Source organism: Pseudophryne corroboree, chromosome 10 (genome assembly GCF_028390025.1).
Source record: "Pseudophryne corroboree isolate aPseCor3 chromosome 10, aPseCor3.hap2, whole genome shotgun sequence".
NCBI classification, from domain to species: Eukaryota; Metazoa; Chordata; class Amphibia; order Anura; family Myobatrachidae; genus Pseudophryne; species Pseudophryne corroboree.
This window is the reverse complement of record NC_086453.1, coordinates 217,702,573-217,727,051: the sequence shown is the minus strand read 5'-3', so window position 1 is coordinate 217,727,051 and position 24,479 is coordinate 217,702,573. Positions and strand designations below refer to the sequence as shown.

The window sequence follows — 24,479 nt, the reverse complement described above, 5'->3', positions numbered from 1 at the left end:
CCCAGAACAGTTAAGACTGTGTTTCCAGGGTCAGATCAGCTGACGGAAATCATGGAAGAGGCTTGGGCTATGCCTAATAAGAAGTTTAGAATTCCTAAGAAATGGAATTCCAATTATCCTCTTCCAGCTGGGGATTGTTTAAAAAGGGAAGTGGCTCCTAAAGTAGATACGCATGTGTTACAATTAGTGCGAAAATCTACATTACCTTTGCCTTCAACATCATTAAATTATGTCATGGATAGGAGAGTGGATGGTTTTCTAAAAAACATTTTTTCCCTGTCTGGGGCAGTCATGGCTTCAGCTTGGATGGCACAGGCAGTGGCTGCCTGGGCTGATGCATTGGAGGGAGATTTTTCAATAGCATCTAGAGAGCAAAAATGCCATATAGCACATATAAAACAGGCTGCAATGTTCTTGGAAGAAGCAGCATTGGATATGGGTACTATTGCCTCCAGGGCATCAGCTTCAACAATAGCTGCTCGTAGAGCAGTTTGGCTACGTACGTGGAAAGCTGATTCAGAATCTAAGAAGGTTTTGGAATCTTTGCCCTTTTCTGGAGATATTCTTTTTGGTAAAGAATTGACAAATATTTTGGAGTCAGAAGCAGATTCCAAGAAAGTAAAGTTTCCTTCCACATACAATTTCAAACCTAAAGTTCCGGCTTTTCGGCCCTTTCGATCTCAAGGAAAAGCTAAAGGTAAAAGTAATAGCAGGTAGTCCCAATACAACAAATCTGGTAAGACTAAAAAGCATTGGGCTATCATAGGATCGGTTGGTAAAACAGATAAGTCATCAGCCTGATGGTGTGGGCCTCCACCTGGGGGATCCCAGGGTGGGGTGCTGACTTCTTCAGTTTGCACAGATCTGGCAGCAGTCTACAACAGATGCCTGGGTGCAGGAAGCAGTATCTCTAGGTTATGCTTTTGCCGTCAAGAAGCACCCTCCTCAAAGGTTTTTTTATACCAGTCCATCTCGGGAACAGACGAAGGCCAGGGCTTTGCAAGAGGCAGTTCAGAAATTGCTTCAGTCAGGGGTAGTTATTCCAGTTCCTCATACACAACGAGGACAGGGGTTTTACTCCATCCTGTTTTTAGTTCAGAAGCCAAATGGGTAATTTCAGCCCATTCTCAATCTCAAAGTGCTGAACAAATACATTTGGGTACCTCGGTTTCACATGGAGACTTTATGTTCCATCATTTTGGCCATGGAGCCAGGGGAGCCATGGATATACAGGATGCTTACCTACATGTTCTTTTTTTTTTCAAAATATTTTTATTCCGATTTCTCACATTACAAAGAAGAAAATGCAGATATAGCAATTCAAGACATTGAATAATGAGACAATAAGGTATAACAGTGCAGATACATGGTCACCCTGTCAGAGGGCCGTGGGATATAGAATATTCAATCTCACAGTGGAACAAGGAAAAATCAAAACACATTTTCAAAATTTTCCTCAAATAAAACATTTAAACATTCTAATTAAAAAGATCATGTGTGTAACAAGTAATAGCGGAGAATAAAATTTATGAGCACAATACAAGACGGAAAGGAGAAAGCATATATAGAGCAAACGTCCTCCGCTGGTACCAATATATTGTATCAAGTTCTCCAGATATAAACACAATAACTAAAATAAAATAAAATAAAATGAAACCGAAAATACTTAAAATGCTTAAAATACTTAATGCCTGCTAGAGGTCACGGGCCGTCGATCCATCCACAGAGATATTCCCAAATCTAGGAGATCAATCTCCCAATCAGCCCGTATATAGGAGAACAGAGAAAGAAGTAGAAAGAGAACTAAAAGAAGGGATAGAAAGGTACAGTATTCAAAGGCCTAAGGGGTTAGGATGATCTATAGTGTGGAGTAAATACCATGAAGTAGATTGGGAGCAGTTTTGAATTGCCTGTTTAGTGGTCATGGGAAGTGTCCGAATATAATTATCCCAACACTGGAATAGGGTTGGAGTGAGTATTTCTTTATGGATGGAAGCCTCTAGCCAGTACATGGTAAATAAAAAGAATAGTCTGGATGTTACCATTGAGAGAGTGGAAGTAGAACTATGAATCCACTGTTGTAAAACAGATTTTCTACTAGCCGCTGACAATATCACAAGAAGTTTTTTGTTGGTCCTTGGGATGTCTTTCTGGTCTGCTAAGTAACCAAACAGAGCCCAAGACATAGTGCAACGGAAAGATACGCCTAGAATCGTAGTTCCATATTGATGTACCTCATGCCAAAACTTTTTGACCGAACTACAATCCCAAAAACGATGCAAAAGATCCGCCCCATCAGTTAAACATTTGGTGCATCTCGCTTCCTCCGAGATGCCTATTAAATATCGACGGTTAGGTGAGATATAAGCTGTATGGAGCATTTTATAGGCCATTTCTTGGTACGAGCTCGCTGGAATGAGTTTCAGAGTTAGCTGAAAATGGTCTAAGAGGGAGTCAGGGGTGACCGATGGAATGCGGGAGGACCATTGGGACAGTTCCGGAAGATCTGTAGTAGGGTAAATTTCTATACGTATGCGTGCATATATAGTCGAGATAGAATAGAAGCCAGAGTGGAGAAGTGTGGTAAGAGGATCTAGAAAATCATAGTCTGTCAATTTGGGCAAAACAGTTTTAAGATAGTGGACTGCCTGGAAGTAAGAAAACTCCAGTTGAGGGTGTAATCCATATTTATCCTTCTCTTCTGCAGAGGATAACGGGAGGTGGGAGGCATTAAGTAAGTCACATAGGTTACGGATACCAGAAGAATACCAGGCAGTGAAGGGTCTCAAAGCCCTCCCTACCTGAAACTCCAGGTTGCCGACTAAGGGTAGCGAAAGCGAGTAGAGATATTGAAGCTTAAGAGGTTTCCTCGCCATTCTCCACGCCTGTATAATGGGAAATAGTAATAAGTTATTAGTGATATTCAGGGCAATTTGGAAGGTCTGGCATGGAGTATGTAGCTGAGGGATAGAGGAGCGCAGAATTGTGAGTCTAGAGTGGAGTCCGTATAATAATTGTTATCGCCAAGCCAATCCAGAGCAATGCGGAGAAGACAGGCAAGGTTATATTGTTGTATGTTGGGTAGGTTAACTCCACCTCTAAGTACTGTTTGGGATAATTTTTTCATACTAATCCGGGGTCATTTGCCAGACCAGATAAAGTTGGTAATTGAAGTATTCAGTGAGGATAGGTCCGAGCTGGATAATAATAAAGGAGTCATCTGTAAGACATAAAGAAGTTTTGGGAAGCTGGCCATCTTAAACAGGTTGCAGCGTCCCAGCAAGTTTAGAGGAAGGGTCTGCCAAAGACCAAGCTCAGTTTTAATCTTGCGCAAAACTGGGGTAATATTGTACCGATACAAATGACAAGGATTTGAGGGAAGTGCTACGCCTAGAAAAGTTATATAAGTAGCCGCCCATTTAAAAGGAAAAGTGTCTCCCCATCCCGTTCTCGCCCGTCCAAATATGGCCAATGCCTCCGACTTCCCGTAATTAACATAAAATCCTGCGAAAGAAGAAAAGCTGTCAATTGTGGTGATCAACTGGGGAATCGAAAGGTGGGGGTTGGACAGAAAAAGGAGAAGGTCGTCAGCGAATTCCACCACCCTCAATTCCTGAGTGCCCATGGCAATGCCTCTGTATTCCCTATGTAACAGAATAAACCTGATAAGGGGCTCCAACGCCAAATTAAAAAGAAGGGGAGATAACGGTCACCCCTGTCTGGTGCTTCTTTCCAACGTGAAGGGGGCGGATGCTACACTGTTGACTAAAACTTGTGCCACAGGGTTAGTGTAAATGGTCTGCACCAAGTTATGGAACAATGGGCCAAATCGTTGGTGGGTAAGCACTCTAGTCAGATGAGGCCAGGCGATCTTATCAAATGCCTTTTCTGCATCTAGATTTATAATAATATTACTTTTGGCCTGACAGAGATGAGTGTGAGATATTGCAGCCAAGACTGCTCTTATTCCTCGTGTGGACTGTCTACCCTTGACAAAACCCATCTGCGCAGGTGAAATTAGGCAGGGCAGGCAGGTCTGTAATCTGTTAGTCATTATTTTAGTCAGGATTTTAAAATCCTGATTGAGGAGCGAGATAGGGTGGTAAGATCCTACCAGGGTGGGATCCTTGCCAGGCTTTGCAAGCACAATGAGCCTTGCCTCATCAAAACGGAGGGGAGTCTCTCCTGTCTTAAGCCACTGGGTGGCTGTGGTCACTGAATTGCAGTGGCTGGAAAAAAATGGGGAGGTGTGTGACGGAATGTGGCCATGCCCACGTCACGTCGCGTATTTTTTGGCCAGCCTGGTCCTGCGCTTCAGTAGTGATGGCAGAATGCCAGAGATAACTGTATTTTATCCAGTATAACACACAGCTGTTATTCGTATCTGAGCTGTATACCCCATACTACTGTATGCAGTGGGCATAACAGGACTGTATGTAGGACAAGACTTTGATGTTATACTGCATAGTGTATTTTGCTAGGTACCAGATGTGTGCCTGCGGTGGGAAATAGTCCCGTGTATATATGTTATGCCTATCGTGGAATATCTCCCTGAGCCTTATATGTGTCTGTAACATTAAGGTACTGTTTATTGCATGGGGTAATATTGTGTTGTCCAGTGTGGGACCAGTCAAATAGCTATCATGTAAGTTATAAACAGGAAGTGCAGGGCTGACCCCCCCCCCCACCCCCCTGTCACAGCCCCCCTTCACAGGAAGCCTCACTCAGCTGAAGAGGCTGTGACATCACAAATGACTACACGGGGTTAAGATCGACTTAGGTTATGGCCTCAGGGCAGCCAACCTTCTTATCTCCATAATTAGTGCCCATTGTTCTGGATGGCCTTCCAGTAGACTTAGTGACTCCAAAGCCACAGGGGGTCCCCTGGTGTCCCTGGACACGTTTAAATATTAGGATTGAAAATCCCTCCAATCAGGGCACCCTGCCGCATCACCAGGTGAGCAAAGCAGCATGGGAGTTTAGGAGGTTTCAAAAGGGCTTGCAGAGAGATTGGAGGGGCATTCTGACTAAGGAAACGCAGGCTGTTGCCAGGAGTCGAGATATCTTGTCAGCCCGTTTGTCTGGAGACCTGGCTTTGCGGAGAGGGTCCAGTCTACACAGTTAAGCGTTAGCTCCATCGGGAGCTGTCCCAGGTGTGTGACTGGTGTCCCGGCTGGAGCCGGGTGACTGGTCAGCACACCCTACCTCTGCATGGTAGAGGACCTTCAGGCCATGCGGCCGGGATCAGCAAACCAGTATCCGCAAGGAGTCGCCAAACGCAAGTATTCCCTGAGGTGGCTAGTGACTGTGTAGGGGCAGGAGTTGTTGCTTTGTGTGGTTCTTTCTGTGATATAATCTTAATCGTAATCATTATTAATGCTACCTGTATATATTGTACAAAGTGTGTTACGGATTTTCCTGTATAATTAGTGTGTATGAAAATAAAGGTACCGTTGTACCTTGCTATTGCGTTCTTACTGTGTGATCTTGGGAACTCGGTAGTGACCTCTGGGCGCAGTGCAGAGCTTTAAACGCTGCCTTTCTCAAGGCAGAGATAGCAAAAGGCGAGAATAATGCACACATGAACCCGGGGTCGTCACAAATCTTACCTACCCCTTTAAGAGTTTTAAGTGAATTTTTGTACTACATAAATGAAGCTTATTATATAAGACGTCAGTAGCTTGTTAGAAATAATGACATGATAAAGAAGAGACTCTCTAAATGTATATGCAAAGGAATTTACACCTGCAGATTTATAATTGCTAGATAGGAGTTTTTTGGCAAGATTCCCAGATATTGGCATGACGTCCAGAAAAATGACTTTAGAGCATTTTAAGGGAATTTAAACAGTTTTAAACATAAAACCATCTTTATAACTGTTGTAAGCTTTGTATTTAATAACTAAAATCATGTATAATGTGCTATATATATATATATATATAATAAGTTTCAACCCAATAAGCAGTTATGTGATTCTATGTTTCATAATTTGGTATTGATTAGAATGTTCATTGCAATAATCAAGGAACATAGCCAGCTAGTACATGTCATTTCCTTAAATGAATTACATAGATGTTTCTGTGAGAAACTATTTTGTTGAAAGCAATATGAATTCTCCAGGTGCAGTCACAAGGACATCTAGTTAACTCCCAGGCTGAGATAAAACTTTAATTTCATATGAGAACATTAAAGGAGTATGTTTTGGAATGTCCAGGTGACAATAGAAAGAAGGCTTTCAAGATTAATGTCCAGATGGCGATAAGGAAAAGGCCTTCTCATTAAATTAATGAGCAAATACTGATAAGAATATACATACAGAAATGTTATAATTGTTTTAATTAAATCATTGTTTATCTTTACATATGATGTACTTTGGTTAACACACTGCCATATCTTGTGGCTGCATGGTACTGCTGTGCCTATCGTCTGGTGCCCTCCTGGCTCACCACGTACGTACGTACGTACGTACGTACGTACGTACGTACATGTGTGTGTGTGTGTGTGTATATATATATATATATATATATATATATATATATAAATAATAAAATATAGTAAATAAAACCTATTTAAATACTTATTTAATAGTAGTTTTGAAAAAAAAAATGCATCCAGTGGGTGTTTAGCAGCGACCCATGGAAGACTGCAGTAGCATCCCCCCAATCATTTAACATTTTTTATTCACATGAAGAATCCCCAGGAATAATTGGCAACACCCCACCTCAGCAATAGCTCACCATCCTGTAACGTTTATGCTCCCAGATATTATCCCCCACCCCTGTGGCATAGGGTCACACTGTATCAGCTGTGTGTCATAGGGCCACACTATCAGCTGTGTGTCATAGGGCCACACATTACCATCATCTTCACCAAACCCAGCCAAATCTCATTCTAACCCTCTGTTCTACGCTCTCTATGTACCCCATCTGTGTCACCCCTGTCTGTCTACCCCTCCCCTTTAGAATGTAAGCTCTCATGAGCAGGGCCCTCTTCCCTCATGTGCTTATCCTTTCTTACTTTAATAATCTTCAACTGCACCAAATCCATCAGTCTTCTGCCACCTAATACTTATTCCAGTGTCATCTGCTGATGTAACTATGTTTATTTACCCTGTACTTGTCCTATATTGTCATCAACTGTAAGTTGCTGTTTTCCTGTTTATTTGTTTATGTACTCTGTAATTGGGCGCTGCGGATCCCTTGTGGCGCCATATAATTAAAGGATAATAATAATAATAATAATAATAATAATAATAATATAGCTTAGTTAGAACAGGGAGTATATCAGCAATTAGCATCTTATAGAATTTGGCACTGAAGCCATCAGGACCAGGTCTCTTTCCATTAGGGAGGGATTTAATGGTGGCCTGAACCTCATAATCGGTGATAGGAGCATCTAATAAGTCTCTCTCTTCCGATGTGACCTCCGGCAACTGTGTTTCGTCCAAAAAGGATTGGCCATCTAGTGCACTATCAACGTCCACAGTATATAGAGATTTATAAAAGCGCATAAAAGCAGAACAGATATCGGTTGGATTGGAAAGGATAGTTCCAGAACTGTGTAACGCATCGGCCCATGTTTTGTTCCGAGGTCCTCTGACTAGATTAGCCAGAAGCTATCCTGACTTATTTCCCCATTTATGAAACCTATTCCTGCTATAGTCATAGCTCGTTTGGGCTTGTTCGGTAAGAAAGGTGTCATAGATTTGTTTTGCCATGATGTACATTTCCTTGTGAATAGGACTATCGCGTTGTATATAAGTACGATAAGCAAGCGTGAGCGCCGCACTCAGCTCTTGCAATTTAGAATAAAATTTCTTACATTTAGAGTTAATATAAGAAATGATATGTCCTCTAAGGACAGCCTTAGAGGCCCCCCCCCAAAAGTGGGGTATTAGGTTCTTGTTCTAAATTGTCAGTGATGTAGTCAAGCCAGGTGTGTTTAAGATGTAGCAAAAAATCCTCAGAGTGTATGAGATATGCCGGGAATCTCCAACATTTGGAGATACATTGAGGTAAAGCTAAGTGTAGGGATAGAGTTACGGGGGCATGGTCTGAAATAATTATGTCTTTGATCGAGGTGTGAGATACTTTAAAGAAAAGATGTTTAGATAAGAATAAATATTCAATGCGAGAGTGGGTGGAATGTGGATGTGAATAAAAAGAATAGTCTCGATGGAGGGGATGATGTATACGCCAAGGATCTAGTAAAGCAAGTTGAGAACAGAAGGAGAGAAGAAGATTGGAAGACGGTCCGGGTCTTTTGGTACTTACCCCTGATCTGTCCATGGATGGATCGACGACCGTGTTGAAGTCACCCCCTAAAATCAAATTCTGACCTCCCCAAGATAAGTCTCTCTCTGGAGAACATCTGCAAAAAAAGGTTGTTAGATCCAGTAGGTGCATAAAGGTTCAAAAAGGTATAAATTGTGTTATCAATAGAGACATCTATCAAGATAAATCTACCTTCGGGATCGATTATTTTTTTAAGAATTGAATACTGGAGATTCCTATGAAAGAGGATAGCAACACCCCTGGTTTTGTTAGTATAAGGAGCAGAGATACAATCTCCAATCCAAGGGGCTGTCAAGGAGACAGAGGATTCATGTAACCTGTGTGTCTCCTGCAAAAATACAATGTGAGGGGTCATACGAGAGAGGTGTGCGAGCACCTTTTTCCGTTTAATGGGGATATTAAGACTCTCCACGTTCCAAGATATTATATTAAAATCAAAGAGTGGAGCAATTACGGGGCAGAGAGTTGGGAAGTGGTATTGTTAGTCATACTACCCTATCCCCACAGGGGGAGAGTAGAGCAGCAAGATATCATAGTTAAAGCGGTGTCCCTCCCAGTCCCAGCGAGCAAGGAGGGGCCAACCTATGGAGGACCGAGACCCATCAATCCAGCAGGCAAAATAGAAACAAAAATAAACATTCAAGAACAACAATCCAACAAACATAAAAAAGTAGAGGCATAGCCTCTGGCATTCATGGATGGTATGCCAACATCGTACCCTTAACACCATGTGACCCACAGGTGATACCACTTGAAGAGGAGAGCAAACATTAAGAAGGACTCAAAAGTCAAGTATCAGGAGTAGCAAAGTGAGCCTTCGCCGCCAATGGATCATCGAAGAAAAGCGGTTTTCCATTATGAAAGACTCGAAGGCGGGCTGGGTATAGCAATGAGAACTTTTCTTTATCTTCAAATAGCTGTTTGCATAGTGGGACGAACTCTCTGCGCCTATTAGCGACATAGGTGGAGAAGTCCTGGAATATAAGCAATATTTCTCCCTTGTAAAGTAGAGTTTCCAACTTACGATAGTGATCTAATAGCTTGGTTTTGTCCGCGTAATTGAGAATTCTCATAATAACAGGGCGAGGGCGTCCAGCAGAATCTCTGCGCTCAGGTCTCAATCTATGAGCCCCTTCGATGGCTAAAGGTGATCCGTGGAGGTCCATGTCCAATTTTTCAGGCAGCCAGGTAGAAAGTCTAGCAACGCATGGCCCCTCACCGACTCCGGAATGCCCACCACCCTCAGGTTATTTCGACGGCTCCGATTCTCCAAGTCATCAAGCTTATCAGTGAGGCCCTTAATTTCCTTAGTTTGGGCCTCTATAGTGGTCTGTGCAGACTGCAGGTCGTCTTCCAGCGTCGAGACCCTCTGCTCAACATCATCCAGATGGACATTATGTTGGGTCAGTTGGGTCAGGGTGGAGACAATGGCCTCTTTAATGCCCGCCAATTTTTCATCTAGGAGAGGCCCCAACACCGCTGCAATATCTGTAGGTTTCATTTTAGGCTGTTTAGTAGCCGTAGTGTTGGTACGTTTCCGTTGGGAATGAGAATGAGTGGTGGAGCAGTCAGAGTCGGATGAATTCCTGTGGAAGGTATCCTCGCGAGCGCCCGAAGTAGGGCCAGAGGAGGACATAGGCGTGGACACCAGGAACTTTTCCATGTGAGGTCACAAAAGATAGAAATACACTATGGGGTTCATTCCGAGTTGTTCGCTTGTTGACGATTTTCGCTATATTGCGATTAGTCGCTTACTGCGCATGCGCAAGGTTCGCAGAGCGCATGCGGTTAGTTATTTTACACAAAAGTTAGGTATTTTACTCACGGCATAATGAGGATTTTTCATCGTTCTGGTGATTGTAGTGTGATTGACAGGAAGTGGGTGTTTCTGGGCGGAAACTGGCCGTTTTCTGGGCGTGTGTGAAAAAACGCTGGCGTTTCTGGGAAAAACGCAGGAGTGTCTGAAGAAACGGGGGAGTGTCTGGGCGAACGCTGGGTGTGTTTGTGACATCAAACCAGGAACGAAACTGACTGAACTGATCGCAATGGCTGAGTAAGTCTGGAGCTACTCAGAAACTGCTAAGTAATTTCTATTCGCAATTCTGCGAATCTTTCGTTCGCAATTCTGCTAAGCTAAGATACACTCCCAGAGGGTGGCGGCTTAGCGTGTGCAATGCTGCTAAAAGCAGCTAGCGAGCGAACAACTCGGAATGAGGGCCTATGTGCAGTAGTAGTTGGTGCAGAGAGTAGATTAATATGGGTCACATCACTGAAAATGATAATCTAGAGAGTTACATCACAAAGAGGCATGTCAAAAGTCCCATGCAGCTAAGACGTGTGGGAGCAATGCGTCGGAGGTATCCATGTTATATCTCAAATTGACAGAGCGGAACAACTGGAAGTAATGACAATAAGCCTATCATTGATATATGTTGTAAAAGACAAAAACAGCACCTATAGCGTTGCTCTGTGCCACGGCATATACCCAGCAGAACACGTTTCAAATGTCCAGCAATAACGGATCAGTGATCTGTGCGAGGAGGTGGGTGCTCTACGACGTTGGCGATCTTAGAGCAGTCCAGCGGTGTTGTATGTGTAACAGCAGAGAGGCAGCATGTCAGTAGCAAGATGTGTATGGCCTCCGGCCGCCAGAATCAGCGACAGGGTTACTGTGCAATAAGGGGGAAAGTACCTTGACCTTTTCTCAAAGTGCTGCGTGGCGTCCCACTGTAGCGGCTTCTCTCTAGTGCACCAGGTGTTCTCAACAGAGCTGACATATAACCCACATGGCTGGAAACTCAGGGCAGCTAAGGCTGAAGCTCTGTCCTGCAGTAGGTGGGGAGGCTGGCATCAGGGAGCGTAATGCTGCCAGTGCTGGCATGGGAGGCTGTCTTGTCATGGGGCCCCCCCAGCGGGAGTATGTATCTGTAGTGTCCCACAAGGGTTTCAGATCCTGCACCACCAGCAGCCAGGATCCTCCGAGGCAGCCAGCACCCAAGCACAGCCGGAGTCTGGGAATCTAAAATGGCCGCCACAGTGTTCAGGAGGCAGCCCCCCCCCCCCCCCCGTCAAACACCCGCAGCTCCGGTTCCTTTCCCGGGCAGTAGCTTTGGGCGCCGGATTCCTCAGGCGGTTAGAGAGGCTATCAGGCGGTGGGGGTACAGCAGGAGTTGATCCACAGCCACTGAGTGCACTGCCGCATGGGATCACGGGATGTCCGCACCCCGGAGCTCCGGACGCGGGTAGGCGCTGCACATGAGTCCCCGGCTTGGCGGCACTCCGAGGCCGCAACCTGCAGGGACTGAGCTAGCAGTCCCCCGGCTCCGCAGCCGTCAGCGGCTATTCCAGATGGCTGCTAGGGAGGGTGAGGGAGCACAGTGGGCAGACAGTATAACAGTATGTGCCCAACAAGGGGATAAATAAGAATTTGGAGCAGGAGCTCTGTGATAGTGCGACCTCTCCTCAGTGCCGCCAGGCCACGCCTACCTACATGTTCTTATATCACTGTCCCATCAGTGCTATCTCAGGTTCGCTATTCTCCAACAGCATTTTCCGTTCCAGGCCCTACCTTTTGGGTTAGCCACAGCCCCCAGAGTATTTACCAAGATTATGGTGGTAATGGTTGCTTATCTCTGCCTGCAGGGGATAAGAATTTTTCCATACCTTGGTGATCTTTTAATCCTGGCACAGTCGCAGGAATTGCTTCTATGTCATCTGCAACAGACAATAATGTGTCTGCAGAAGCACGGGTGGCTCATAAATTTGGCAAAATCGTCTCTGGTTCCATCACAGTGGATGACTCACTTGGGGGATGTACTGGATTTAAGTCTTCAGAGAGTAATGTTACCTCTGAACAAGATATCCAAGGTTCAGTCAAGGATTCAGGACTTGCTACACAGTCAAAAGATATCCATTCACGCAGCAATGCGTGTGATGGGTTTGATGGTGTCAACATTTGACATGGTGGAGTATGCACAATTCCACTCGAGGCCTCTGCAACGTCTGACTCTTGCCAAATGGAATGGGTTGCATCAGACAATAAAAACACAGACTATGATTCTTACAATAGACGTAAGAAGGTCATTAGCCTGGTGGCTATAGACATCCCATCTAGACAAGGGGAGACCCTTTTGGATATCTGATTGGGAAATTCTGATGACAGATGCCAGTCTCCAGGGCTGGGGAGCAGTGTCAGGAATGTTGTGTTTCCAGTAGCAATGGACCAAGGAAGAAGGTTGCCTGCTAATAAATATATTGGAACTTCGGGCCATATACATGGCACTGATTCAGGCAAAGGACAGTCTTCGGGGAAAACCAGTCCAGACCCGCTCGGACAATGCGACGGCAGTAGCGTACCTCAACCATCAGGGAGGAACTCGCAGCAGAAAAGCGATGAAGGAGGTAAGTCACAGAACTTCATCATCCAACCTTGCCTGCAGTGTTCATTCCGGGAGTCCTAAACTTGGAAGCGGACTTTCTCAGTCGACACGCCATTAAGTCAAGCGAATGGGCTCTACACCTGGGGTTTTCCAGGCTCTAGTAGACAAGTGGAGGTTGCCAGAGATAGATCTCATGGCGTCCCGTCTGAACAACAAAGTTCTTGCATACGGGTCAAGAACAAAGGAACCCAGAGCAATCTTTGTGGATGCCCTGTCGATGAGATGGGACTTTCATCTGGCTTATGTGTTTCCTCCAATCACCCTATTACCCAGGGTCGTGCGAAAGATAAAGCAAGGGAAAGGTGCCATGATACTAATAGCTCCGGCTTGGCCCAGAAGGCATTGGTACACAGATCTGCAGAGAATGTCGATGGATGCTCCACTTCTGCTCCCTCAACATCCAGATCTACTGATGCAGGGTCCTTGTTATCACAGACATCTGAATCGACTGTCTTTGACGGCGTGGCTCTTGAAACCTCTATCCTGAAGTCAAGAGGATTCTCACAACAGGTAATTCAAACTATGCTCAGAGCAAGGAAACCTTCCTCAGCTCGCATTTATCACTGAATATGGCAAACCTGTATTCATTGGTGCAGTGAACGGAAAATGGACCCTAAGTTTTTCAGAGTTTCCAGGGTCTTAGCATTCCTTCAGGCAGGAATGGATAAAGGTTTGAAGGTGGCTTCCTTGAGAGTGCAAGTGTCAGCATTGACTGTATGGTTCCAAAAGAAAATTGCCAACTTACAGGATGTGCATACTTTTTTCCAGGGAATGCTGCGCATTCAACCTCCTTTTGTTCCTCCTACAGTGCCTTGGGAATTAAGTCTAGTCCTGAAAGCCCTTCAAGTTGCCCCATTTGAACCACTTAATAAAGTGGATCTTAAATGGTTGACAGCTAAAGTTATCTTTCTACTGGCTATGGCATCAGCTAGAAGAGTATCAGATTTAGGGGCATTATCATGTCGTTCCCCATTTCAGATTTTTTTATCCAGATAAAGCAGTTCTCAGAACTAGATCTGGGTATCTTCCGAAGGTGGTGTCTAAATTCCACCTTAATGAAGAAATTGTAGTCCCGGCTGTCCAGGTACCGGGTCTTTCTGCGGGAGATGCATCAGTGGACGCGGTCCGTGCATTGAGGATCTACATGGATCATACCAGTGCCATCAGAAAGACAGATTATCTTTTCGTTCTCTACGGATTTCACAAGAGAGGATGGCCTGCTGACAAGCAGACACTGGCAAGATGGCTTCGGATGATGATTTCAGAAGCATATTCTCAAGCTGATCTCCCTGTTCCGGCTAATGTCTCTGCTCACTCTACTCGTAAGGTAGGTCCATCATGGGCAGCACAACGTGGTGCTTCAGCAGAACAGATATGTAAGGCAGCCACATGGTCTTCCATTAACAAATTCATTAGACATTATGCCATGGATACCTTTGCCTCTCATGACGCTGAATTCGGGCAAAGGATTCTCCAGTCCAATCAGGAGTGTCCCACCACTAAATTGCTATGGGAAATCCCATTGTTATCCTGTGGATAACCTGTAGACCCTGCTGGAGAAATATACGTTATGGTAAGAACTTACCATTGATAACGGTATTTCTCCTAAATCCACAGAATCCACAGGGATCCCACACTGATGCACCTGATTAGAGGACGCTTTTACTCACTATCCTCTTCCTTCTTGTATGGAAGGGTGTGCCTGTGTGCTCTTATCGCTTGATAAGGGCTATCTATGATGCTCCTGCCTTGAGCTTTGGAATACAACTGATTTGCCTGAGCCAGGAGGTGGGGATATATGGACGGGCACGTTGCATGCTGGGAGGCCGGAAAGCTTTGACCGATTGGTGCAAATCCGCTGTCGCTTCATCATATCCTATTGTTATCCTGTGGATCCTGTGATCAATGGTAAGTTCTTACCATAATATATACAGCATATATATATATATTTATATGTATACAACATATATATATATATATATATATAAATATCGGTTAGGTTCGGCACTCAAAAGAGGGGAAGGAACGTTTACTTGCTGCGGTGCCCTCTGTGATCAAGTGCAAGATCCAATGTAAAGAGGTTAGGAAACAGCGGCACTCAGCAGTCTGGATGTTAGTTTAGGTGATCTTTAATTCGGTCCTACGCCGTTTCGGGGACGACACCCCGTCTTCAGGGACAATCATACATAAACACAAAGACAAAAAGCAATACATATATACCCTCCCTAATAGACACTCATTACTGAGATTCAACTCACCTGTCCGGGCGCTGACGGAACCGCCACGTGCTGTCGCGAGTTGTCACAGTCGCTGGGTACTGACGTCACTGCAGTGCATCGGTCAACAAGCCAATCACGGGCATATGCGTCCCGTTGCTAGATAACTCACGACCGGCTTTCCCATACATGACGTTTCCCTTCACTATGTGCTGTACTCACAGTGCACTGACGTCCGGCGGAAGCACCAGCAGGGAGCCAATCACTGTCGTTCATGTCACAGTTACTAAGCAACCCCTGTAAAAAAAAATAACCATAACAATGACAATGTCAATACAGATAAACAACAATCATTAAAAAATGCCCAGTTGATTAGACATGATTACAATAACAAAAACACATACAAATTAAAAACTAATAATACAGATAACGATAACCAGCAATAATTTCCTACCCGTGTAGTAAACATATATTAACTAAATACCACTATATTGTGTTTCAATAAGAGTGCCTACTGTAATAAACAAACAGTTAAAGCACAATGCCAATATAATATATAATAGAGCAAATTATACTTAGACCTTTGTCAACTTAGACATACCTAACTACAGAAAACATTGGAGGCCTAAGGTTTCATTTAAGCCCCGTGGCGACAATGTGTTAAGCGTAAAGATCCATCTACTTTCTCGTTGTAGAAGTATCTTATTACGGTCTCCTCCACGATGTGATAAAGGGACATGATCTATAATGATGGCACGCATACTAGCTACCGTATGTCTTGCCTGTATGCAATGTCGGGCCACTGGTTGTTCACTGGAGCCCTTCTCCAATGCTTGTTTGATGGCACTGCGATGCAGTGCCATCCTCTCTCTGAATTGCCTCTGGGTCTTGCCCACATATGCAAGTCCACAGGGGCATTTCAACATATAAATCACATGAGTGGTGGTGCATGTCACCCGATGTTGAATTTTAAACTTCTTCCCTGTCTGTGGGTGACTAAACGTGGTGCCCATCATGAGTGTGTTACAAGTGGAGCATCCTAAACAACGGTAGCAGCCAACCTTAGGGCGTAGAAAATGAGATTGCACTGATTTAGTTAAAGGGAAAACATCTAACTTCACAACCTGGTCTGCAATGCTTTTCCCCCTTGTATAACTCGGAAGTAGCCTCGTACCCGTTAGAGCTGGTAATGAACGATCTGAATTAACTATCGGCCACAATTTTTTAGCATGTTTGGTTATAGTTGCAGTGGCCGTAGTGTATTGATTGACCCATGGAATCTTTGGGACCTGTTGTCCCGTTTCTAGTGTGGTTTTGTTCAATAAGGATTCCCTTGACTGACTTAAGGCCTTGGCTTTATTTAGTAGAAGGTCTGTCCGTGGATAACCACGTGCTTCAAACTTGGTGACCATCTGATCCATAGTCTCAATAGTCTGTTGTGGGTCAGAGATAATTCTCCTGGCCCGCAGTAACTGAGAATATGGTAAACCCTTGCGAGTAGGGAGTGGGTGAAAGCTATCATGATGCAATACCGAATTCCTATCTGTGGGTTTAACATATAGATTGGTCCGTATAGAGCCATCAACAATAGAGATGGCCACATCAAGAAAATGCACCTCTTGTTCAGAGATCTGATATGTGAGTTTAACTGGACTTCCAGTAGCATTATGTTCCTCCAATAAATCAATCAAATTCTGTACTGGACCTGACCAAAAAATCAACAGGTCATCTATGTATCTCTTATAGAGACACATAGATGTCCCTGTGTTAGCACCAAATAATTGTGTTTCTATATGGTACATATAGGCATTTGCGTACGACGGGGCCACAGGGGACCCCATCGCACATCCAGCTAATTGCAGATATATTCGGCCATTAAAGGAAAAATAATTACGTGTAAGTACAAGAGTTAAAAGTTGTAAAAATACCTCTATTGGAGGGCCTAAGTACAAAGGATTATCTGTGATCAAGGCTCGTACCGCCTCCACACCTGCCACATGTGGTATGCAGGTGTAAAGACTGGCAACATCGGCACTACACATAGACAATCTACTTGTGATCAAGTGCAAGATCCAATGTAAAGAGGTTAGGAAACAGCGGCACTCAGCAGTCTGGATGTTAGTTTAGGTGATCTTTAATTCGGTCCTACGCCGTTTCGGGGACGACACCCCATCTTCAGGGACAATCATACATAAACACAAAGACAAAAAGCAATACATATATACCCTCCCTAATAGACACTCATTACTGAGATTCAACTCACCTGTCCGGGCGCTGACGGAACCGCCACGTGCTGTCGCGAGTTGTCACAGTCGCTGGGTACTGACGTCACTGCAGTGCATCGGTCAACAAGCCAATCACGGGCATATGCGTCCCGTTGCTAGATAACTCACGACCGGCTTTCCCATACATGACGTTTCCCTTCACTATGTGCTGTACTCACAGTGCACTGACGTCCGGCGGAAGCACCAGCAGGGAGCCAATCACTGTCGTTCATGTCACAGTTACTAAGCAACCCCTGTAAAAAAAATAACCATAACAATGACAATGTCAATACAGATAAACAACAATCATTAAAAAATGCCCAGTTGATTAGACATGATTACAATAACAAAAACACATACAAATTAAAAACTAATAATACAGATAACGATAACCAGCAATAATTTCCTACCCGTGTAGTAAACTTGCTGATACATCCACGTATAAAGTATTGACATTTGATCCCACTGGACAATACAAGAGGGAGCTGGATACTCTATTGTCACAGTGTGTCACAGCGGGCACGTTAGCCGCCGAACAGGTGCATGCCATGACAGTTGATTATCCGACTGTACCCTTATTTTATACTGTGCCAAAAGTCCACAAGTCGTTAACACAACCCCCGGGCCGACCCATTGTGTCGGCAAGAAATTCCTTATACCACCCAGTTTCTATTTTCTTAGATGCTTACCTAAATCCTTGCATTCAGTCAGTCCCTTCATATCTGAAGGACACCACAGCACTGCTATTACTTTTACAGGAGGTTATTGTCCCATCTGGTAGATTGTCTATGTGTAGTGCCGATGTTGCCAGTCTTTACACCTGCATACCACATGTGGCAGGTGTGGAGGCGGTACGAGCCTTGATCACAGATAATCCTTTGTACTTAGGCCCTCCAATAGAGGTATTTTTACAACTTTTAACTCTTGTACTTACACGTAATTATTTTTCCTTTAATGGCCGAATATATCTGCAATTAGCTGGATGTGCGATGGGGTCCCCTGTGGCCCCGTCGTACGCAAATGCCTATATGTACCATATAGAAACACAATTATTTGGTGCTAACACAGGGACATCTATGTGTCTCTATAAGAGATACATAGATGACCTGTTGATTTTTTGGTCAGGTCCAGTACAGAATTTGATTGATTTATTGGAGGAACATAATGCTACTGGAAGTCCAGTTAAACTCACATATCAGATCTCTGAACAAGAGGTGCATTTTCTTGATGTGGCCATCTCTATTGTTGATGGCTCTATACGGACCAATCTATATGTTAAACCCACAGATAGGAATTCGGTATTGCATCATGATAGCTTTCACCCACTCCCTACTCGCAAGGGTTTACCATATTCTCAGTTACTGCGGGCCAGGAGAATTATCTCTGACCCACAACAGACTATTGAGACTATGGATCAGATGGTCACCAAGTTTGAAGCACGTGGTTATCCACGGACAGACCTTCTACTAAATAAAGCCAAGGCCTTAAGTCAGTCAAGGGAATCCTTATTGAACAAAACCACACTAGAAACGGGACAACAGGTCCCAAAGATTCCATGGGTCAATCAATACACTACGGCCACTGCAACTATAACCAAACATGCTAAAAAATTGTGGCCGATAGTTAATTCAGATCGTTCATTACCAGCTCTAACGGGTACGAGGCTACTTCCGAGTTATACAAGGGGGAAAAGCATTGCAGACCAGGTTGTGAAGTTAGATGTTTTCCCTTTAACTAAATCAGTGCAATCTCATTTTCTACGCCCTAAGGTTGGCTGCTACCGTTGTTTAGGATGCTCCACTTGTAACACACTCATGATGGGCACCACGTTTAGTCACCCACAGACAGGGAAGAAGTTTAAAATTCAACATCGGGTGACATGCACCACCACTCATGTGATTTATATGTTGAAATGCCCCTGTGGACTTGCATATGTGGGCAAGACCCAGAGGCAATTCAGAGAGAGGATGGCACTGCATCGCAGTGCCATCAAACAAGCATTGGAGAAGGGCTCCAGTGAACAACCAGTGGCCCGACATTGCATACAGGCAAGACATACGGTAGCTAGTATGCGTGCCATCATTATAGATCATGTCCCTTTATCACATCGTGGAGGAGACCGTAATAAGATACTTCTACAACGAGAAAGTAGATGGATCTTTACGCTTAACACATTGTCGCCACGGGGCTTAAATGAAACCTTAGGCCTCCAATGTTTTCTGTAGTTAGGTATGTCTAAGTTGACAAAGGTCTAAGTATAATTTGCTCTATTATATATTATATTGGCATTGTGCTTTAACTGTTTGTTTATTACAGTAGGCACTCTTATTGAAACACAATATAGTGGTATTTAGTTAATATATGTTTACTACACGGGTAGGAAATTATTGCTGGTTATCGTTATCTGTATTATTAGTTTTTAATTTGTATGTGTTTTTGTTATTGTAATCATGTCTAATCAACTGGGCATTTTTTAATGATTGTTGTTTATCTGTATTGACATTGTCATTGTTATGGTTATTTTTTTTTACAGGGGTTGCTTAGTAACTGTGACATGAACGACAGTGATTGGCTCCCTGCTGGTGCTTCCGCCGGACGTCAGTGCACTGTGAGTACAGCACATAGTGAAGGGAAACGTCATGTATGGGAAAGCCGGTCGTGAGTTATCTAGCAACGGGACGCATATGCCCGTGATTGGCTTGTTGACCGATGCACTGCAGTGACGTCAGTACCCAGCGACTGTGACAACTCGCGACAGCACGTGGCGGTTCCGTCAGCGCCCGGACAGGTGAGTTGAATCTCAGTAATGAGTGTCTATTAGGGAGGGTATATATGTATTGCTTTTTGTCTTTGTGTTTATGTATGATTGTCCCTGAAGACGGGGTGTCGTCCCCGAAACGGCGTAGGACCGAATTAAAGATCACCTAAACTAACATCCAGACTGCTGAGTGCCGCTGTTTCCTAACCTCTTTATATATATATATATATATATATATATGAGAGAATTTTTAGATGTATATAATATAAATCTCAAGCAAACAATATTTTTAGCATAGTCTTTTTAAAAAAAAAATGGACATTTAGAGGTTGAACTACAAAAACAATTATGGTCTATTGCTAAACTCGCCAGTAAAAGCTGGCAAAAATAAGATATGAAAAGTTTCAGACAATTTTCACGATAATACAATGAAGCATAAGGTTCTCATTCATTTTTAATAGAGGTTGGAAAAGTTTGAATAAAAATGCGAATAGTAGATTTTGCGGAAAAAAAACAAAACAATAAATAAAATAGAAAAACTTACATACAGACAATACTTAAAAAATGCGAAAAAGTATAGAAAATCGAAATTTATCTCATTTTTTAACGCAAAAAACTGTTGATACATAGGCCCCCTGATCACTGTGCTGCAAATTTGCAGAGGTTTGCAATCAGATAGTCTCCGCCCAGGGACAGTGAAAACCCACCCCGTGCAAGTGTGTAAATGCATGTGTATGCCGTGTGAAAACGTCGCCAGGCAGCGGACAACTTAAATTCCGTTCACAACTCACTCACCATTGAATGATTTTCCATACTATGCAGTCTGTGTATAGCCCAGGACTTACTCCTACCGTGCGATACATACAGATTGATCGGGTCCGGAGCTGACATCACACACCCTCCCAGAAAACGCTTGGGAACACCTGCGTTTTCCCTGACACTCCCAGAAAACAGCTAGTTACCACCCCCAAATGTCCTCTTCCTGTCAATAGCCTTGCAAACGCCTAGCGATCTAAATTTTTGCACTATTCTTTCACTGTTTGGCATTGCACGTGCACATTGTGGTGCATACGCATGCGCAGTCATTCGATAATTGGACGCTGTGCGATTTCACACAACAGCGATCAGGTCTGAATCGGGCCCATAATCATATAACAACTGTGCAACATACCTCAATGATGAATACGCATTAACTGCGTCAAATTAAGGACTTCTCATAAACTAGCCTCTGTCAAATCACAGCAGAGAACATCAAATTAGGACCAACTGCTATGTGGGGAAAGGTTGCACAAAACAAACATCAAAATAGTACTGAAATAAATGGTTGACAAAGGGATTCACTGGAAGATAGGAGGAACTATATAGGAGGATTCTGGAGGAACAAACAGAAGTTTTATGTATCTTGGGAAGTATATAACTGGTATTCTGGTATGATCGTGATCAGGGGCGTTTCAACAGAGGAGGGGGCCCGTGTGCACTTCCGGGTGGGCCCCCTTCTCTGTACGGCGCTGTAGATTCCGGCATTGTGCCGGAGTCTACTGTGCATGCGCAGGTCTCCAGAAACATGGCGCCCGCCATTATCTGGAGACCAATTTGGCTACCGCACGCGTCTATTTTGGCGGCGATTTCCACCGCGATCGCTGCGCCTGCCGCTGGATTTGTGTAAGGTAAATATTAAAATGGGTGCACTGTGTGCGGTGTGGGTTCCCCCTGGACTCCAATGATCGTGATATTGTGTTGTAATTTTAGTAATCTAAGTGTTAGTGAGCACCAGAAAATGTATTATCTATTTCCTTTTCATATGAGTACGTAGGGTCATGAGTTAATATTTGATAACAGTCATACATGGAGCGCTGAACATTAATGACCTGAATACAGCCATTCCAAATCAACATTTCAACCCCTCGCCCCATATCTGCCAAACGTGACCAAATCAGTTTTCTCGCTCAAGAATTTCAGTGCTCTCTTCTCTTTTAAGGTTGGAAAATGAGATGCATCAATCTCGTAAAAGAGGGAGGGTATACCTATTGTCCAGTCTAAGGAGTCTATTCATGGAGTACTGTAGTGAAAAGAGTGGAGAAAAGGTCCAGTGGAGAAGCTGCCCATAGCAACCAATCAGCTTTGAAGGAAGCTGATTGGTTGCCATGGGCAACTTCTCCACCAGTCTATTTGTCTACTCGTTTCACTGCTTCATGAATAGACCCCTAAGAAAGGTGTCAATAGAAGCATTAGTTACTGGAGAATCAAAATAGTTTTTAACCTGGAAGATAAAATATACACTCTATTACAGTATTCCTATGTTTAGAAAAAGTTGCTACACATGCATTATGTTCCTTAGAAACATGCTGTTTTTTCAAATCCTTATTAGTGATATCATTTGGTTTGGGTGACACGCATATGTTGTATATCGTAGCTTAGCTACCACTTGCTCCTTAATGTGATTACACAGTGTTAGTTTGACGTCATCTCTTTTGGGAACCTGTAAATTTGTAAGAGGTCAAGTTTATGGGAGTTCCAATGTTTGATGCTGTTATTGCTTATTCATCATTGAGGTATGTTTCGCAGGTATCATATATATTTTTTGCACCAAGCAGCTTGCAGTGCCAATGTTATTGTTGGCCAGTGAGAGAATATTTAATTGAAAGCGTAAATAATTGTGATATTTCTGGCATTGCATATAAATATTACTGTCTGAGCACTTCTGCTTACATTCTTGTGTTGGATGTCACTAATGTGGCAACTATTAATACAGATATTATAACATTATGCCTTATTAGTTCTGATTTAATTGTATAAGGGAGGTTTATCTTCAGTTTATGTTTTTTTAAATGTTCAGACTAAAGATGAGCGGGTTTGGTTCCCTGAGCACCGAACCCTCCCCCCCCTTTCCCGAACTCTGGACTTGGAGAGTGTGGGAGACAGACCGCTGCCTCTCTGTGGGTGGTGACGTCAGGTGGGTTTAGTGTGTGCTCTGTAGGGGTGCTGCTGCAGTCACTGTGGTGTACCTGTGCTGTGTTAGTGGTGTTGTCCTGGCTGTCCAGGCTTTCACTGGTGTTTCATGTGCTGTTACGGGTGCTAGAGCTGTACATGGGTGTTGCTGTCCTGGCTGTCACTGTGTTGTATAGGGGGCAGGGGCACTGTCCTCCTGTATGCTGTAAAATATAGGGGTGCTGCTGTTAAAATAACATTACACTGGCTCTGCATGCTGTAAAAATTCAGGGGTGCAGTTGTTAAACATTAAAAGCACACTGGTCCTGTATGCTGTAATAATATAGTAGTGCTTCTGTTAAAATAACATTACACTGGCCCTGTATGCTGTAAAAATTCAAGGGTGCAGTTGTTAAAAATTAAAAGCACACTGGTCCTGTATGCTGTAAAAATATAGGGGTGCTGCTGTTAAAATAACATTACACTGGCCCTGTATGCTGTAAAAATTCAAGGGTGCAGTTGTTTAAATAAAAGTACACTGGTCCTGTATGCTGTAAGAATACAGGGGTGCTGTTAAATAAAGGGGCACTGTTCTGTGTGCTGTAATAATAAAGGGGTGCTGTCCTGTGAAATCGAGAACAACAATTTGGAGGAAAAATAGTGGAAGATCAGGAACCACTTCCAGTTCCTAGTACTAGTGCTGAAGCTGCTGTTGCCACCAGTCATGACATTGATGATGCAATTCCATCAATGTCATCTGCCAAGGCCGATGCCCAATGTCATAGATGGCATGTAAAAGCCAAGAAGCAAAAAATAATCAGAAAAAAAAGAAATTATCTGAAGAGAAACGTAAAATTGGCACTATGCCATTCACGACACAAAGTGGCAAGGAAAGGCTAAGGCCTTGGCCTATGTTCATGACTGGTGGCTCAGCTTCTCATGAGGATGGAAGCCCTCCTCCCTCTCGAAAAATTAGAAAAACTAAGCTTGTTAAATCACAGGAAAAAACAACTGTGCGTTTGGAGATATCACAAATCCCCAAGGAGAGTCCAAGTGTGTCCGCGGTTGCTATGTCTAGGCCTGACCTTCCCAAGACTGTATGGAAAGCGGAGGCTCCTACCACCATTTGCATGCCCCCTGCAAGTGGTGGGAAGAACACCACCAGTCCATTTGATGATATTGAGATTGAGGATGTTACTGTAGACTTACACCAGGATGAGGAGTATAATGGTGTAGCTGGCGCTGAGGTGGAAGTTGATGATGAGGATTCTGATGGTGATGTGGTTTGTTTGAATAAGGCACCAGTGGAGACAGTTGTCCGCGGGATAAGAAATCTCATTGTCATGCCTGGGCAAAATACCAAAAAAGCCACCTCTTCGGTGTGGAATTATTTCTCCACAAATCCAGACAACACGTGTCAAGCCATGTGTTGCCTTTGTCAATCCATAATAAGTAGGGGTAAGGATATTAACCACCTAGGAACATCTTCCCTTATACGTCACCTGCAGCACATTCATCAGAAGTCATTGTCAAGTTCAGAAACTTTGGGAAAGAGCGTAAGCAGTCCACTGACACCTAAA

At 43.7% G+C, this 24,479-nt stretch overlaps 1 protein-coding gene across 6 annotated transcripts in view; it reads left to right on the top strand.

The window, feature by feature from the left end:
* Positions 1 to 24,479, top strand: part of MORN1 (MORN repeat containing 1) — a 1,300,694-nt gene that overhangs the window by 305,473 nt on the left and 970,742 nt on the right. The window lies entirely within an intron of this gene.